At 35.8% G+C, this 19,179-nt stretch overlaps 1 non-coding gene across 1 annotated transcript; it reads left to right on the forward strand.

Annotated features, from left to right (window-relative positions):
- Window positions 1-17,494: 17,494 nt before the first annotated feature.
- On the forward strand, window positions 17,495-17,601 carry LOC128291002 (small nucleolar RNA R71). The gene has a single exon (XR_008280780.1). It is a non-coding gene; the product is annotated as a small nucleolar RNA R71 (small nucleolar RNA).
- The last annotated feature ends 1,578 nt before the right edge of the window (window positions 17,602-19,179 follow it).

The raw sequence follows: 19,179 nt of genomic DNA on the forward strand, positions 1-19,179 counted from the left end.
AATTAAAAACAAAGTTCCAAAGTTTTCAACAAATATAGAGGCAATGCTTGGTGTTTGGAAATTTCGAAAAATAGTGCCCTAACTTATTGGGTTGCGAATTTTCTCGTTGAGTTCGAATAACCAAGTACCCTTCTAAGTTTTTTAAGGTTTTCAAAATGCGAGTAACTGTCTTGGAATTTCAAAGCAATATGTCCTAACTGACTGGATATAACGTTTTGTTGTTTCAAGATAGGGATTTCCAAAATGCTAACTTAGTGTCGATACTTTGATACGAGTGAGCCCAAATTTACAAAATCAAAATGTTTTAAAGAGGATTACATCTTAAAATTTTAAAATTTCCGACATAAAAGACACTTAATAATCAATTAGGTACCAATTTTTGGGCATTACGAGGGTGCTAACCCTTCCTCGTACGTAACCGACTCCCAAATCCATTTTCTCGACTTTCGTAGACCAAAATTAATGTTTTAAAACAAAACATTTTATAAGGTGATCCAATCACACCTAAACAGATTGGTGGCAACTCCCGTTTTCGTTTTTCTTAAAGTCGATTCCCATTTTCCAAAACTCGATTTAAAAATGGTCTCGACATCCACTACTTTCTGCCAGAATAGCAATATTGAAAACTTCAAAAAAAACTTGTGTTTTTGTCTTTTTGTTGGTGTGATTTGAAGCCTACCAGTGACATCTATTTTTAGGGAGAGTTGGTAGAATCTTAGTTGAAGTGGTAGAAAACAAATAATATTATTTTGATAGAAAAAATCTTTAGCTCCCTATTATTTAGGGAGAGGGGCAAAAACCCTAGATATTAATACTAGGGTTTTTCATCCCATGTATTCCATATAAGGGGAGTTGGGCCTCTCTTGTACTGGGTCCAATTATATGTGCTTCTTAGACTTTAACCCAACACTTTATAATTTATTCTAACTCAATACATGTTTTTTCTATTTCCCAAATGAAATATTATTTGCTCAATTAATTTAAATAAATTAATTTCCCAATTAAATAATTTTCTCAACTTAATTCTAATTTTGTTAAAATCATGACAATTTTTCCATAAAAAATCTATGAGAAAATATATTTAATTTTTCTACATTAAATTGGATTCACAATGACAAATTAATTTAAATCCATTTTCGAACTTCAATTATTAAAATAATTAATTAAATACTAATTCAATAAATCATATTTTAAATCTCAGGTTATTTCCATACTTAGTGAAAAAACTATATTCATTTCCGAATGTAACCCATTTCTCTAACCTTATCATTTCTATTCATTTTTGTTAATTTGATTCATCCTACAGTTCATTTCTAGTTTCAACAAGCTAGTGGATGGATCGATTGGACATATGCAATTAAGCCTCTAATGATTTATAATTAAGTTCCAACTTTTCGCCTACTAATTATAAACTCCTTTAGTCACGAAGTCGTTCCACTACAGTATCGTGATTGAGCTCTCCCTAACGACAAAGCAACTTGATCAATGCTCGTCCAATGACCTTGTCATAAGTGTGTTACCTTCATAGGATATCATTAATCTCTTTGGGATAATATCTGTTCTCCCAATATGATCCTATTTTATCTCATGGTAACCATTACATCTTTTTACAAGAAAAGTCAATTATTGTCAAATACTAATCAAGTCATTCATCACAAAGAAGAACAACTCGTGGCCACATTTACTTTTCATCAAACATTAATGCCAATGAGAGGATATCATTTACCCATGTCTCGAGCTATGAATTTCACTTTTGTGAATGACGCTACATACTACAGAAGTCGTACACCTAACGCACTAGCTTTTGGTTCCTTATCTATTTGAACTTAGGCTTTTACTTACATCAAAGTGTACAAGTCACGATACATAATTCGTCTCCACTTAGGATTTATATATGCTACACTATGAACGTTACAAGTGAATAAACCTATAAACGAATTTAGGATCTATTCTTCTTGGGTCTAGTTTGACTTAATATTAGTCCGGTTATTCACATTTATGTCTCTATCTTTTAGGATCATCCACTCTGATGCCCAAGACAAAATATCTCCCCAATTAGACTTTGATTGTAACATCCCGAATTAGGGCCTAGTCTGAACAGTGGTTTCAAGACCAAAAATTTGGGATAGAAATAATTGTTATATGATTCTTATTAGGTCTATAATATGAATGCATGCTTATGTGAGTTTCATGAAGAAATTCTAAGCATAAAATGTCTAATTGAATTTTAGGGACCAAATTGAATAAGATGCAAAACCTGCATTCTAGAAGCTTTTAGCATGAAATTGCTTTAGATTATAAATTAGGAGGTCCTAATTAGAAATTTGACCAATTTCTATAATTTTGGACAAAAATGGGCATGCATAGGAAAAATTTGAAAGAAAGACCACAAGGGCATTTTGGTCATTTGGTAATTAAAAGAATAAAAAGGGAAAATAAAAATAAAAATGTGGTCATCTTCTCCAAGTGCTAGCCGAATTTCTCAATAGCCATAGGTAGGGTTTTGTTCAACATTTTCAAGCTTCATTATCAAGAAAAACGTGAACTGGGTCTTGATCGAGGAAAGAATAAAGTATACGACGATTAGGCTCGATTACCTTCATTTTGTACCGAGGTAAGTGCATGTGTAAATAATGTGACAATGTATTATGTTTTGATGTATTGATATAATGTGATAAATGTTTTATCCATATTGTGTATGCTATGCCTAATGATAACTGTGTAAGTATGAATGATATTGGTCATTATCCACGACATTACGAGCAAGTGCGATGGAGATGTTACATACATGTGAGGAAAATCCCATCTGAACCTTAGGAATAGTCTAGGATACAAGTGACATGTCACTAGGAATTAAGAAATCTAAACTCACTGAGTTGGTCTGGGATCGTGATATATATAAGGCATTCGAGCTCGTTGAGTTGGTCCGAATTCATTATGGATGCTAGTATTCGAACTCGTTGAGTTTGTCCGAGTTCATAACGGATGCAATACATGTAATTGGGTTTCGGGCAATGGTCTTGTGTGTCCTACCCGTGGCTAGGTAATCCTTGAGTTGGTCGGATACCTGACAGCTTGTGTGAGCAGCCCGTGTAGTTACACCTTGATCAATAGCTTATATGAGCAAGCCTGTGAGTAGCTCCTTTACGAGCGTTGCATGTTATGAGGTAGCTTTGGCTACGTATGTATATGAGGCACTTATGTGCAAGTTTTTCACATATCCAATAGTATTCCAAGTGTTCAACGGGCAAGTGTTCAACGGGTAATGCAATGGATGTGATGAAAGTCCCGAAGAGGGCATGTTAAAGAGGTATGATTATATGATATACTATGATGAGTATAGGTGTGTACGCTAAACCCAAGAATAATGCCTTGATAAAGGATGATTTTTTATGAGAAAGTATATATGTGCATATGATAAGTAAGTCAAAAGGTATAAATGATGAATAATCCTTATGTATATGTTACTATGTCTTTGCATGTTAATTACTTAATATCATTGCATATTATTTGCATGTGGACTTACTAAGCTTTAATGCTTACCCCTTCTCTTTCCATCCTTTGTAGTTCTGCCAAGCTAGCTCGGGGATTGGAAGCTGTCGGAGTATTCGATGACACTATCAAAATATTATTGGGTATAGTGAATTTGATATTTTGAGTATGACATGTATAGGGGACTTGGTTATTTTGTAATATGTGTCATGCTATTTGGCCAAATTTTGAAGGCCTATGATGTTGATGATTCGTTTTGTAATAGCCATGTGATATGGCTTATACTTGATTATTGGGCTGTAATGTCTAATTGTTCATGCATGCATGTGTTAATGCCTTGATGATGTGCTAGTGGTTTGTTTGATGGATGTGTAATGAGGAATGAATTAAGTACTTGGAAATAAGGAGTGACTTAATGACTTAAGATGATTATAGATATGAAAGTGTAATTTAAGGTCATGGTAACAAATTTGATTATGCATGAAATTGGTGTGGAATGCCTCCAAATGGTGTGACTAATTGAATGTGTAATAGAACGACATTATGAATGTGTGAAAGTGCCATGATGTTGAATATTTGAGTGTCTAAATATGCCATGTTGTATGCTATAAAATATGTTTAAGTGCAAGAATGATTGAGGGTGACAATTGGCTTGGAAAATAGCCTTTTAATGGTCCACACGGGTAGACACATGGGCATGTGTCTAGACCGTGTGTGACACACGGTCTGCCCCACGGGCGTGTTGAATGGCCATGTGTCCTCTGCACATAACATTTGCAAGCCAGTATGCCTAGTAGTAAACACATGGGCTAAGACGCGGGCATGTGTCTTGGCCGTGTGAGGGACACGACCTACCCACATGGGTGTGTACTCTGGCTGTGTGAAGTCTGCACCATTTATTTTTAATTGACCACATGTTCTGGTCACACGGGCGTGTGACCCTAAATTGGTGTTGATATCAAAGTTAGAGAGTTACACGGCCGGAGGACACGGGCGTGTCAAGGTTACATGGGCGTGTCCCCTCTTTCACATGGACGTGTGGCTCTGTATTAGGGAAAATTTCCCAAGCTTTTCTAAAATCCTCGATTTAGTCCCGAACCTTTTTCGTTAGTTGTTTAGGGCCTCGTAGGTCCATATTAGGGACAAATTTTATATGTATGAATGAAGTTACTTTAAAGGAAAATTTTATAGCCCGACTTTTGCATGAATGTATGAGTATAAGTTTGGCAATGCCTCGTACCCTGTCCCAGCGTAGGATGACGGTAAGGGGTGTTACATTTAATGGTATCAGAGCTATGGTTTAGTCGATTCTCAAACTAACCTAGTGTATTTGAGTCTAGCTATACATGCCATACGTATATTATAATGAAAGTGTGATGACTCCTGACAATATTAAAATGTATTTTCATATAGCAAATGGATCTCGATAGAGCAGTGATGGATGATGTAGAAAGTAACGCGCCTGCTCCAGCTAAAGAAGTGGTGCCATTCGAAAGTAGACCCATAACTGTCAGTAGAGGAGAAGGAGGTAGAGAGGCCTTTCTCCACATGATGAATGCATGGTATACGGAGTTCGTTCGAACGAACCCTAATGTTCAACCTCCCCCACCTCCCCCAAATCCTCAACCCGTACCCGTGATACCTCAAAGTATAGATTTTATGAGATTCTATAGAACACCTGTTAATAAAATTCGGAAGCATGGTGCTGAGGAATTTAGGGCCAATGCCAATGACGACCCTTAGAGGGCAGAGTTCTGGTTAGAAAATTCAATATGAGTATTTGATGAACTATCCTATACACTTGAGGAGTGCTTAAAATGTGCCATATCTCTGCTGAGAGATGCGACGTATCACTAGTGGAGAACGCTGATATCTGTGGTACCACCGGAAAGGGTTACTTGGAAATTCTTTTAAGAGGAATTCCAAAAGAAGTACATTAGTGAACGGTTCATCGATTAGAAGCGTAAGGAATTTTAGAATTTGAAATAGGGTCGTTTGACAATTAATGAATATGAGCGAGAATTTATCAGACTCAGTAAGTACGCTCGGGAATTTGTATCTTCCAAGGTTAAGATGTGCAGAAGATTTGAAGATGGGCTTAATGAAGACATTAAGACATTAATGGGTATTTTTGAGTTGAAAGAATTTGTGGTACTCGTTGAACGGGCTTGTAAAGCCAAAGAATTGGTCAAAGAAAAGAAGAAAGCCGAGTTTGAGGCTAGAGACACAAGAAAGAGATATCTGAGTAAGTCATTGCCATTTCAGTTTAAGAAATCTAGATAGATGTACTCTCGTCCACATGTGTCAGCTGCACATTCGTATGGGAACCATAGAAAGCAGATTTCGGGTTTTAGATCTCAGGCTACATCTATGGCAAGTGTGGGTAACGCTAAAATTTCCAAGCCTGAGTGCCCACAATATGGGAGATATCATTTTGGCACCTGTAGGGTGAGTGAGAGATCTTGTGTCAAGTGTGGTTCTCAAGACCACTTTATTAAAGACTGCCCCGAGATGGTAGAGAAAGAAAGATTTCAGAACTCAAGGCCGAGTGGCACAACTTTTAAGGGAAACCCTCGAGAAATGTCGGGAATGGGTTAGGTAGTAAGAATGTAACACGAGATACAGTAGTGAGGTCTGAAGCTAGAGCTCCGGCTAGAGCCTACACTATACGCACACGTGAAGATGCAACTTTTTCTGATGTGATTACTGGTAATTTAACTCTCTATGATGCTACTGTTATTGCTTTGATAGACCCTAGCTCTACTCATTTGTATGTGTGTATGAAATTGACATCTAGTATGAGTATACCTGTCGAGTCTACAGAATTTATGATTAAGGTGTCAAACCCGTTGGGAAAGCATGTGATAGTTGATAAAGTATGTAAGAAATTCCCTTTGATGATTAGAGGTCATTGTTTTCCGGCCGACTTGATGTTTTTGCCGTTTGATGAATTTGATGTCATATTGGGTATGGATTGGTTGACACTACATGATGCTATAGTGAATTGTAGACAGAAAGTTATGGAATTGAAATGTGAAAACAATGAGATTCTTTGGGTTGATTCAGATGATACGAATAAGTCGCCAACGGTAATTTCTTCAATGATTCCTCAGAAATGTATGAGAAAAGGGTATGAAGCTTATTTGGCATACATATTAAATATGAAGGAATCTGAATTGAAAATTGAATTAGTGCCAGTTGTATGTGAGTATGCGGATGTATTCCCGGAGGAATTGTCAGGTTTGCCTGCAATTAGAGAAGTTAAATTCAGTATTGAGCTATGCCAGAGACAACACCTATTTCTATTACTCCATACAGGATGGCCCCGACTGATTTGAAAGAATTGAAGTTACAGTTACAAGAGTTGACTGATAAAGTTTTACGAGACCAAACTTTTTTCCGTAGGTTGCTTGGAACGACGGAAAATGTGCAAGTGTACACAATTTCAACAAGTAATAAAGTGACAAGTAAATGTCGAGTTATCGCACCCCCAAGGACTATGAAAAGAATTATTTATGAAATTAATTGTAAAACACTTTGGCGAGGTAAAAATAATTTGGTTTTAAAAGATTTTCAAAAACTATTTAAAAACTAAGTAAATAATTAAAATAAAACAAAAGAGTTCTAATGCATGATTTCAAATAATATTTAATCAAGATAACATACTTGTGTTGGATTAATTACATTTCTTTAACTTAGAATTATTAAACTTATGTTTATATTGCTACGAACAAATTCACGGCAACTCGGTAATTTGCTAACTACTGCTCATACATACTTATTAAATTAATCAATCTCTTGAACATTTTTCAATGTCAATCCAAGCGGTTAATTAATCTTCACAAGCATATAAAAGATTAAGTGAGGTAATACGGTATTTCTACCTTGAAACAGTTTAATCACAAAAATCTTGCAAGTTATGAAAGTCATATGTATCGCCGAATACAATGTTAATTTAAACTTCAGCTACCTTAGAATAATAAACATGCAATGATTAAGCATTGTGTCTATTAATTATAATTTCAATACGATTTAATAATTAATTCATTAGTTATTTAACAATTATATTGCAAAAATAACTTAGCCATGATTTTACTTAACCAAGCAATTTACCGAGGCCTATAAATCATAAACATCAATTTAACAATTCAAGTAGGCAGAATATAATCAACCCAACACAAACTTAATTTAAGCTAAATTGATTAAAATAACCATTTCAATAGCATAAAAATTCATAAACATGTTCGTCAAAACAACAACAAAAATTAAAGAGATAGGGAACAAGAAGTAAATCTGGTGTTTCTCCGTAGCTTGACTAGTTGCTCCATTCTTCACTCTTCGTTGCCCTCAGCTATCAAGGTAGCTTATGAACACCTAATTGCTGCTCCAAAATTTCTGATGAGAGCCTCTTTCCCAAGAGAAGAAATCGGCACTTGAACAAAAAGGGAAATGGGATGGAAGAAAATGGAGAGAAAAGTGAAAGATGAGAAGAGAGAATGAGAGAATGAGAGAATGTTATGGGATTGAGGGATGGTTTGAATGATCAGCAAGGGGTGTCTTTTATAGCTGATTGTGTCTACTAAAAATAGAAAATTCCAGCAGCCAAAGAGCCCCCCTATGGCCGGCCATCTACTTGGAAAAAGTTGAGACTTTCAACTTTGCTAAAAATAGCCTAGGGCAAATCTACAAAGCCACAATTAAAGGTGGGATTTGAATGCAATTTGAAAGTCTTTCAAGGGCCTTTTTGCAAGCATATTTAATCAGCTAAAATGCTTATTTGGGTCGGCATATGGACGGTTCTGGGCTTCCCAATTAGTGGCTGGTTCACTCAATTTGGTTCGACCAGTGCGGTTCAATTGGACCCTTTCTTCATAATTAATTAAAAATAATTTATTTAACCCAAATTAAATGGGGAATAAACTAAAATTCATTAAATTATGAATTAATACACATTTCTGGACCGTCTTAGGCTAGAAATTAATGTGCCTCGATACTTCAAATTGCTTCTCGATTTTGTGCTTTCAACAGTGTCAACCGAGCCAATTTTTGCCCTTTGCGCGAATCTATCGAATATAGTCAAAATTAATCAAAATTAAGTATAAAATTAACTAAAATTCACCATGTTCATATTTTTAACACAATTTAATTATTTTATAATATTTAATTATTTTTCAACAAGAATTTAACCGGATTTGCACGAATTTAAGTAAAAATGGGTATGAAAAAGCATATAAATTTTTGTGTTTCCACACCCCCAACTTAATTCATTGCTCGCCCTGAGTAATGCACAAATTTTGAAAAGAATTTATCAAAAACACTTTTGAAAAAAATCCTTCAGAAGAACATTCTCCCTAAAATTATGAATTTGATATACTCATGCTCAAAAACAAGAAATATGATAGTTATGCTACTTAAGTATAACGTTCAGATTAGATTCAACAACTTATTATAATAGCAAATTTTATACTAAATGCTTTTGCAACAAAGACATGTTAACCCTTACCAATTTGATTTTTATTCCTTTATTCAAGACTAAACTGCAATCATTAAGCTTAACTTATGTCTTCATATGTTGATCGTAGAAATTTCTCTCCACTAATGTAGGTAGCATTAGGAATTTGAATCAATAGGTCTTTATCAAGGTTGTAACGTGGCTAGGCTAGGGGTAGGTGGAAGATGGATAAATTTTTGCTTAAAACCATAGGCTTAGCATCAATCAAACCTTCGGAATTTTCACCTTGGATACACCAACTTGACTTTCATATGCTCTTTTGTACATCTCTTTCAAATACATGTGCTCTTTTTTTTTTAAATAACACGAGCACTTACTTTGTGTACTAAAATTCTCGAGCATTTGATACTTCTTTTCAACTCCCTCAAACTTATTTTCGAAGAACATTTTGAATAGTACTGAGTCTAGTGTTTGGGACAATTTTAAAATCATTAAGCGAAAAGTAATGGCTAAATATTGCAAGGGTCGAAATAAAATTAGACCATATAATCTCAAAGTTGGGTTTCAAAGGATAAAATTTACCATGGTGGGCTTGAAAGGCTCAAACGGTCCAAACAATAGTTGCCTAAATCATTTCCAACGTTCCATGCTCCCTATGATTTCGCCTCAAGAAACTACGAAGTCAATTCTAAAGACTTAAACTTTCATGCATGCCTAACTTTCGTAAAGAACTAAAAATTTTATGGTACGAATTTACATGCTTTATTAAAAATACAGTCATGTCATTATTAAGCTAACATAATAATTTATTGAAATAATAGAACTTTATTCATACTCAAGTTTAGCATACTTAAAAAAATTCAAATTTTTGAACAAAATATATCCTAATCATAATTAAAAGAAAAAATTTATTCTGAATGGAAATTTTGGTCCCCCCAACTTAAAATGAACAATGTCCTCATTGTTTAAAGTGAATAAATACTATACACCAGGTAGGATTCCAGAAAAGAGGAGGTGAGTTAATTTGACTCCTTAAGTACCAAGCTCTCTCTGAATCCAATCCTAGACATGTATATATCTATTGCCACACTTTATATTTTATGACTTGTTCATATTTACTCATAATTTCCATCTCTTGTTTTATAATGCAAAAATAAAAATTCCTAATTAAACTTAATCCTAGAAATAATCTAAGAATAAAAATAAAGTAAAGTCGAGATCCCTCCCTTTTATTTATCTGCAGATCCTTCCGAATTGGACTCATCTTTTGCTCCATCATTATTGCCTTTGCATGAATCACTTCTCTCCTTCTTTGATAATGGACTCCATGGTTCAAATATGAAAACTGGGAACTCAAGCACAAAAATAAACAGGTCATTGTATATTTTCTTAAAAGCACTTCTCATCGAGTCATCCCTCATTTTTTAGTATCTCTAGTAGGCTTGTTGCTGCCATTGCATATGTTACATTAAGTCCATCAATTTTGATAGCTCATCTCGAAGGTCTGGGCTAGGCGGTTGAGCTCTAAACATTGAAGTTTCAGCATCAGGTTCAGCTTCTGGATCCGTTGATTCTACCTTATTAGGGACTTCAAATGATTGCATCGTGGGATCGTCTTCTTCATCAGGTTCCTCACTTCCTTCAACTCATTACTGTAACAGCTACTCGGTAGAGGTCCCAATCTGTGATTGTGCCTTGGCTATACCCTGTCTTTCTTACATTTCCAAGAATTTTAGCTTTCAAGCATAGAATTATTATTGTAAACGGGAAGTGAGCAGGGCCAGAGTGTTTAATGACACAATTCCGTATTTCCTTCAAGATGATCTTTCCCACATCAATGGTCTTACTAGTTAGGATCGAGTACAATAAGACCATTCACTTTAACGAGATTGTAGTCCCATGTGAGCTAGGCATAAGGCTGAATCGAATAAAGTAAAACCATACCTTCTCAAGTGGCATCAAATATTCTCTTCAACAAGTGTGGATTCCTTGTTTTGACACAGTCCACGTAGAACCCTGAACTGTCAATTCCTTGAGAATTTCTTGCAAATTCTCAGGCTTAATATTGCTCATTAATGTGGAATATTCATCATTTTCGAAATCAGGTATTCAAAGAACTCATTAATAGCATTTGAATTTATTGATACCTTGATTCTACAAACTGGAACTTTTGTCATCTCGCTTGAAGTTAAATTCGTATAGAACTCATAAATTAGCTCATCATGCACACTAGGTCTCTTTTCACAAAACAGTTTTCAATTAAGGGTTTCAGCAACTTGACGAATAGATGCCATAAAGTCTCTATAGTTGCTTTCCTTTAATGTAAAGCCTTTCTTTGGATGCATCTGTTGATTTTTGAAGATACTTTCATATCTCACTTTGACTTCTTCACAGTGGAACTTGTTTTGTGCTTCATCAATTTGAGCGAAAGCACGAGTTCTCTTGCGAGGCATGTTTGACCTGATCATAAGATGGAAAAAATATTTTCTAAAAAATTTAATAAAAATTATTAATAATTCAATGATTTGAAAAATTAACTAATTGAAAAAATTAAAAATTAAGAGAAAATTAGGTATTACCACCTTTTTTTTGTAAAAATATAAGAACTCTTAATAATAATAATTATTATTATTATGAAGAAAAAGATGGCAATTTAAAAGAAGGGTTGGAAGGCTTGGCTAAAGGGCTTGGTGTGCAAGGTGGCTAGGTGCTTGGACGGATGGTGTGTGTGGGAGCAACAATTCAGCAAGGAGCCTTCATCAGAAGGCCTGGCGTGGGCACTAAGGCACTGGCCGCTTGTGCATTGTGGCCTGGAGCAGTAGGCATGCATGGATGGAAGCCTGGTGTAGGACTCGGCCGACGATTGTCAAGGGGAGCGAGAGGAGGAGGCGGATGAGCGCTTGGCGCGAGTTGAGGCTGGAGAAATAGGCGCGCGGTGGAGCTGGAAGTGCGGTGGTCTGCTGGGCGTAGGCTAGTCAGTCAGCTGGGCTAGGCTTGCGGCACTTAGGGGTTTGGTGTTTTGGGGTTTTGAAGATGAATGAATGGAGGGATAAAGGTTGATGGTATTTATAGATGGAAAAATAAGATTTGTAGTAGAATTCTTAGAAAATTTTAATGAAAAAAAAAATCCTAAGTTCTAATTCTACTCAAAGTTTAACAACGATTAATAATTAAATTTATGTATATGAAATTATCAATTGCCATTAATTTATTAAGATAACCATAAAATATAATTAAAATACAATTAATCCTAATTCTAAGCTAAGTTGATAAAATTAATATATAAATTATAATAAATATAATTATATATTAAGGTTTATCAAATTAATACATAATATTAAAATATTTATTCTAGATACTTTTGAAAATATTTATAAGGAGAAGCACCTAGTTTTTATTATTTACAAAAGAGCAATCAAATTTTAGAAATAATTCAATTAAGTCCGAGACTTAATGAAAATTTAAAATTGAGTTGCAAATTAAAACATGGATCAAAATTGAACCTTTTATTTGAAAAACTAAAAATTTACTTTTTCCATTTAGGGAATAATTTCTTAGGAAATTATGTCAAAATAAATTCCCAGGAAAGATTGGAGGGGTCACAAGCGATTCCGCTTAAGTTCCAATCTCCTAGACAGAATTTATTTAAACATACTATACCTGAAAATATACCCTAAATCATTTATTCAAAAATAAAAATGAGAAATTAAGTATCCGATAAAATGAACGAGATTTTATCCCGTTCAATTTTATCTCCCCAATAATGTTTCAGGCATTGAGCATTAACTCGCAAATTACCTCCCTTACCTTGGAGTTCAACAACTCCATATGGGTAGACTTGATGAATCGTAAATGGACTGGACCAACGTGATTTTAACTTACCTGGAAAAAACCTTAATCTGGAATTGAACAACAAGACTTACTGACCTACTTCAAATTCTCGAACTCGAATGTGTTTGTCATGCCATTTATTGAGTCTTTCTTTAAGTAATTTGGCATTTTCATATGAGAACATTCAGAACTCTTCTAATTCATTAAGTTGGAACATCCGTTTCTCTTTCGCAAGCTTATAATCCAAATTAAGCTGTTGAAGAGCCTAGTAAGCTTTGTGCTCTAACTCCAAGGGTAGATGACATGCTTTCCCAAAGACCAACCTGTAAGGTGACATCCTTAAAGGTGTCTTGTATGTTGTTCTGTAACCCCACAAGGCATTATCCAGCCTTTTGGACCAATCTCATCGGTTCGAGCAAACTACTTTCTCAAGTATACCTTTGATTTCTTATTTGCCAATTCAACTTGCCCATTCGACTGCGGATGGTAAGCTGTTGCAACCTTCTATTTCACTTCATGCTTGTCTAATAACCATTTTAACCACTTGTTCACAAAGTGGGACCCTTAATCACTAGTGATAGCTCTTGGGGTTCCAAACCTTGTGAATACGTGTTTCTACAAGAACTTCATTACAACCTTCGCATTGTTTGTCAGATAAGCTTCAGCCTCGACCCACTTGGACACATAGTCTACTGCTACCAATTTATAATTGTGACCAAAAGACTGAGGGAAAGGAACAAGAAAGTCAATACCCTATACATCGAATAATTCTCCCTCAATGATGTTTGTTTGAGGCATCTCATTTCTGTTGGTGACATATCCGACGCTTTGACATCGGTCACAGCTCTTTACGTATGCATATGCATCCTTGAATAATGTTGGCCAAAAGAATTCGGCTTGCAATACTTTGGCCACCGTACGAGTACCTCCGAAGTGTCCCCCACTCGGAGTTGAGTGACAATGGTATAAAATCTTTTGTACTTCATCTTCTTCCACGTATCACCTAATCATCTGATCTGCACACTTTTTAAATGAATATAGCTCTTCCCAGAAATAGTACTTCACATCATGAAGAAACTTTCTTCTTTGTTGATATGTCTTATCGATTGGCATCAAACCACAAGCTAAATAGTTAGCAATATCAGCAAACCAAGGGGTATTATGGACATGACTTACCTTCAGTATGAGTTCATCTGGAAATATTGCCTGAATTGGTATAATATGAGAATTCCCTTCTTACGGCTCCAATCTGGACAAGTGATCTACTACTTGGTTTTCTACTCTCTTTCGATCTTGAATTTCTAAATCGAACTCTTTAAGTAGAAGCACCCACAGGATCAGTCTCGGCTTAGCATCTTTCTTGGCAAGTAAGTACTTAATTGCCGAGTGGTCCGTATAGGCAGTCATTTTGGTACCTACAAGATAAGATCAATCTGTCAAAAGCAAATAAAATAGCAAGTAAGTAACTCTTTTTCTGTTACCATATAGTTCAGTTGAGCTCCTGTAAGAGTTCGGCTTGCATAGTAGATGGGATGAAAAACTTTGTTCCTTCGCTGGCCCATGACAGCTTCTATCGCGAAGTCGCTTGTGTCACACATCAATTCAAATGGCAAATCCTAGTCTGGTGTGACGATTATGGGTGCCGTAACTAATCAAATCTTGAAATCCTTGAAAGATCTTAAGCATTCATCATCGAACTTGAACGTCGTGTCCTTCTCCAATAATTTGCATAAGGGTTTAGCAATTTTGGAGAAGTCCTTGATAAATCTTCGATAGAAATCAGCATGGCCCAAAAAGCTCCTAACACCCATTACAGATGCTGGAAGTGGAAGCTTCTCCTTTGCTTTATCTACCTTGATCCCATGTCTCATTATCCGATGCCTTAGAATAATTCCTTCTCATACCATGAAATGGCATTTCTCCCAGTTAAGTACGAGGTTCGTTTTTTTGCATCGCCTTAGTACCTTAGCTAGATTGGCTAAGCAACCATCGTCAGTATCTCCGAATACTGAAAATTCATCCATAAAAACTTCCAAGTACTTCTCAACCATGTCAGTAAAAATAGACATCATACATCTTTGAAATGTAGTAGGTGCATTACATAAACCAAATGGCATACATCTAAATGCAAATATACCATATGGGCAGGTGAACGTCGTCTTATATTGATCTTCCGGTGCTACTGTAATCTGATTATACCCTGAGTATCCATGAAAAAAATAGTAATAGTCTTGCCTCGCGATTCTATCCAGCATCTGGAACAAGAACAACAAAGAAAAGTGATCTTTCCTAGTCGCCTTGTTCAGCTTCCGGTAATCGATACAAATCTTTTATCCCATAACTGTTCTAGTTGGTATCAACTCGTTATTCTCATTCTCTACGACTGTAATACCTCCCTTCTTTAGCATACATTAGACCGGACTTACCTGCGAACTGTCTGAGATGGGATAAATGATACCCGCATCTAACCACTTGATAATCTCTTTGTTCACCACGTCCTCCATAATGGGGTTTAGTCTTCGTTGTCCATCATTCATCCCTTTTTTTCCATCTTCCAGGATAATCTTGTGCATGCATACATATGGACAAATACCGCGAATATCGACTATGGTCCATCTGATAGCCTTCTTGAATTGTTTCAAGACTAAGATAAGTTTTTCTTTTTGCTCAATAGTCAATTCTGCTGAAACAATCACAGGCAGAGTAGAAGCGTTACCTAAATAAACGTATTTTAAATGTGAAGGTAATACCTTGAGTTCTAATTTAGGTGGTTCCTCGATTGACGCTTTTGGTTGGGCATACTCCCTCTTCTCTAACTCTAAAGATTCAAAATGGGATTGTGGATTAAATCCCCTTTGATTAGCCCCCAGCAAAGCTAAGTACTCATGTTCCTCTTCATCATTTAGAGGGTCCGATGTCAAAATTCTTTCTAGTAGATCCTCAACAGAGTTGAGTTCCTTTTTCGCTATTAAATCCTCTAAGTCGGATACTGCAGAACAATCATCAACCGCGTTAGGAAATCGCATGGACTTAAAAACATTAAATGTTACCTGATCATCCTAAACACGCATCATAAGCTCGCCCTTCTGCACATCAATAAAGGTCCTTTCGGTTGCTAAGAACGGTCTTCCTAAGATAATTGGTACTTCTTTGTCTGCTTCAAAATCTAGAATCACAAAGTTAGCAGGAAAGATGAATTTATCTACACGTACCAATACATCCTCAATTTTTCCTTCTGGATATGCTAAGGATCGATCTGCTAGTTGAAGTGTAACCGTAGTAGGTCTAACTTCACCTATCCCCAACTTTCTAAATATTGACATAGACATCAAGTTTATATTTGCACCTAAGTCACATAGTGGCTTACCACAATATGTTGCTCCAATGTTGTAAGGTATGGTAAAACATCCAGGATCCTTCAGCTTTGGAGGTAGTTTGTCTTGAAGATATGCGCTGCATTCCTTCGTCAGAGCTACCGTCTCAAATTCTCCAAGTCTTTGCTTATTGGACAGGATATCTTTCATAAACTTGACATAGTTCGACATTTGTTCAAGTGCTTCTACCAATAGGATGTTGATATGAAGTTTCTTGAGTACATCAAGGAACTTCTTGAATTGAATTTCCTATTTCTACTTCTAAAGTCTTTGAGGGTAGGGTGGTGAAGGTTTCATTACTGAAACTGGTACTGGTTGATTTGTCTTTGGTAGCAATTCTGCATCTAGCGTAGTTGTTAGTTGATCAGAATTAGGTGGTTCTGAGGTTACCTTATCAGATTTTGCAGGTTCTGGTTCTGGTGAAACTAGAATTTCAACACTCGGTTGAACTTCCTCTAAGTCTTGAGTGTCAGCTGGCTCTTTTTCAGCTTCGATGGTGTTGGGCTCTACTATCTTTCCGCTCCTCAATGTTAACGCTTTGCAATGTTCCTTCCCTAGATTTCTTTAACGCTTTGAATGTTCCTTCCCCGAATTTCTTGGATTCTCCGTATCACTATGTAAAGCATCTTGTGGTCGATTTTTGAGTTCAGTAGCAAGCTGGCCCATCTGGTTCTCTAAGTTCTTCAATGTAGCTACTTGGATTTGAATTAAGGCATAATTCTTCGCCATGTAAGCCTTCAGTAGATTTTTTAAGCTATTGAATGATTCAGCTTGAACTGGTTTCTGAACTTGTTAGGAAAAACTAGGCGGCTGGATCGGTCTAGGTTGGGCGTAGTTGTTACTAGTTCCAGGCCATTGGTTACTCTAAGAAAAATTCGGATAGTTTCGCCATGATGGGTTATAGAAGTTGGATTGCATTCCTTGCTCTCCTCAATTTTGGTTTTGGTCATCCATGTAATAAACAGATTTGGGGTTCGATAGACATTCTTTGAACAAATGTCCTTCCCCATAATAAACACAGGCTATACTCTCAAATTGGTGAGGTAGTTGGGCTGCAAAACTGTTAGACCCATTAGTGGTAAGATTCTTAAGCATTGAGGATATTGAAGATGCCTAAGATGTGAGTGAAGTGAGAGCGTCCAATTCATGTATTCCAGCAACTCGTCTTCCTAACATGGCTCGATTGGTTGGCCATTGATAATTGTTACTATTGATCCTCTCGATGATTTCATAAGCCTCATTGTAAGATTTTGAAAGAAGAGCACCATTAGCGGAGGCGTCCACGACCATCCTCATGTGAGAGTTGAGACCATTATAAAATGTCTCAAGTTGGATGCAATGTGGGATTCCGTGATGAGGGCATTTCCATAATAATTCTTTGTATCATTCCCATGCCTCATACAAGGACTCATCATCCATTTTTTGGAAGGCAGTGATCTCGTTCCTCAATTTAGCGTTCTTGCTTGGCGGGAAATACTTCATGAGGAATCTTTCGGTTAACTCTTGCCATATGGAAATCGAGTTTGGTGGCAATGAGTTCAACCAGGCTCGAGCTTTGTCCCTTAGTGAGTACTGGAACAACTTTAATTGTAATGCATCTTCGAGTACTCCGGCTAATTTAAAAGAGTCGCTTACCTCCATAAACACTCTTAAATGAATATGAGGATCTTCAGTAGGCATTCCACTGAATTGGCCCACTGTTTGAAGCATCTAGAATGCAACAGCCCGATTTTGGGCCTAGTTGGAAAAGTGGTTTTGAAACCACTATTTCGAGACTGGAGAAATTATTTTAATGATTATTTTATGTGTTATAATATGATTTTATAAGTGCATGAAAATTTTGGTGAATTTATTTTAGCGATTTCTAGCCTATTTTTAAAAAAGGACTAAATTACGTAAAAAGTAAAAGTTGTATTTTAATACCTAAATGTGTCTAATAGCTAGATAATTAAAATTGGAGGCCTTTTAAGGGCAATTAGACCCTTTTTAATAGAGGTGGCCGGCCAAGGGAGACAAGATTGGTCAAAAAACCATATTTTGTGGGATATTAGGTGACTTTTTGGTAATAAAATAGAATTAAAAAATTTTCCATTTTCATTCATTTTTCTTCTTCTCTTTCACCGAAAATGGCAGCAAAGAAAGGGTTTTGAAGCTGGAAAATTTTAACAAAGAAACTCCCTTGATAGTAAGTGATTTTAATGCTTTTTCCTGATAATTTTTGTGTTTTTGGAACCCCTAAAGCATGAGCTTTCAAAAGAGGGGACTATTTTGCAAAATGATTAAGAGTCTAGGGTTTTTCCATGAAAGCATATGTGTTGTTTGCTGAGTTTTTATGGAAGAAAATGAGTCTTGGTAGTGTTATAAACAACTTTTATGAAAGAAATTTGCATGAAAGCACCTAATAGATTATTTTGTAAAGTTTGAAAGATAAGTGATAAATATGTATAATAATGAGAATGGTGGGCAGTTTCTAGTATAGAAGGGTTCGGCTAGGCTTGGGTATGAGAAAATGTGATTAAAAAATCATTTTACGAGCCTAGGGGCAATTTGGTAATTATGGCAAAGTATAGGGGCAAAATTGTAAATTTTTCAAAAATGTGTCATTGGACTAATTTGATTAGTATATTGTTTTAATAAGTTAAATGTGATGTTATAGATGATGAAAAATGAGATTCGGGCTTAGAACGAGGAAAAACAAGAAATTGATGTTTTGGCCTCTTTTACCGTTTTGGTGTCGAGGTAAGTTCGTGTCGTTATAATAATACAATGTCAAACTTGAATTTTTATGTTTTGATATTACATGAATTGTAAGTACATATGTAATTAATGTGACATTGTATCATACTTTTACTGCCTCGATTTGTGTGGAATTTAAATGATTTATGGCTACCATGTGCTATGTGCCTTGATGTTTCATGTAATATATGTTATTTGCTACCATAAAAGCATGAATGATATTTTGGATGTGTAATTGTTTTATGGTATTCATGTGACCAAATTTCATTTGTTGCCATGAAAGTGTAAATGATG

This window comes from Gossypium arboreum, chromosome 3 (genome assembly GCF_025698485.1).
Source record: "Gossypium arboreum isolate Shixiya-1 chromosome 3, ASM2569848v2, whole genome shotgun sequence".
Lineage (NCBI taxonomy): Eukaryota > Viridiplantae > Streptophyta > Magnoliopsida > Malvales > Malvaceae > Gossypium > Gossypium arboreum.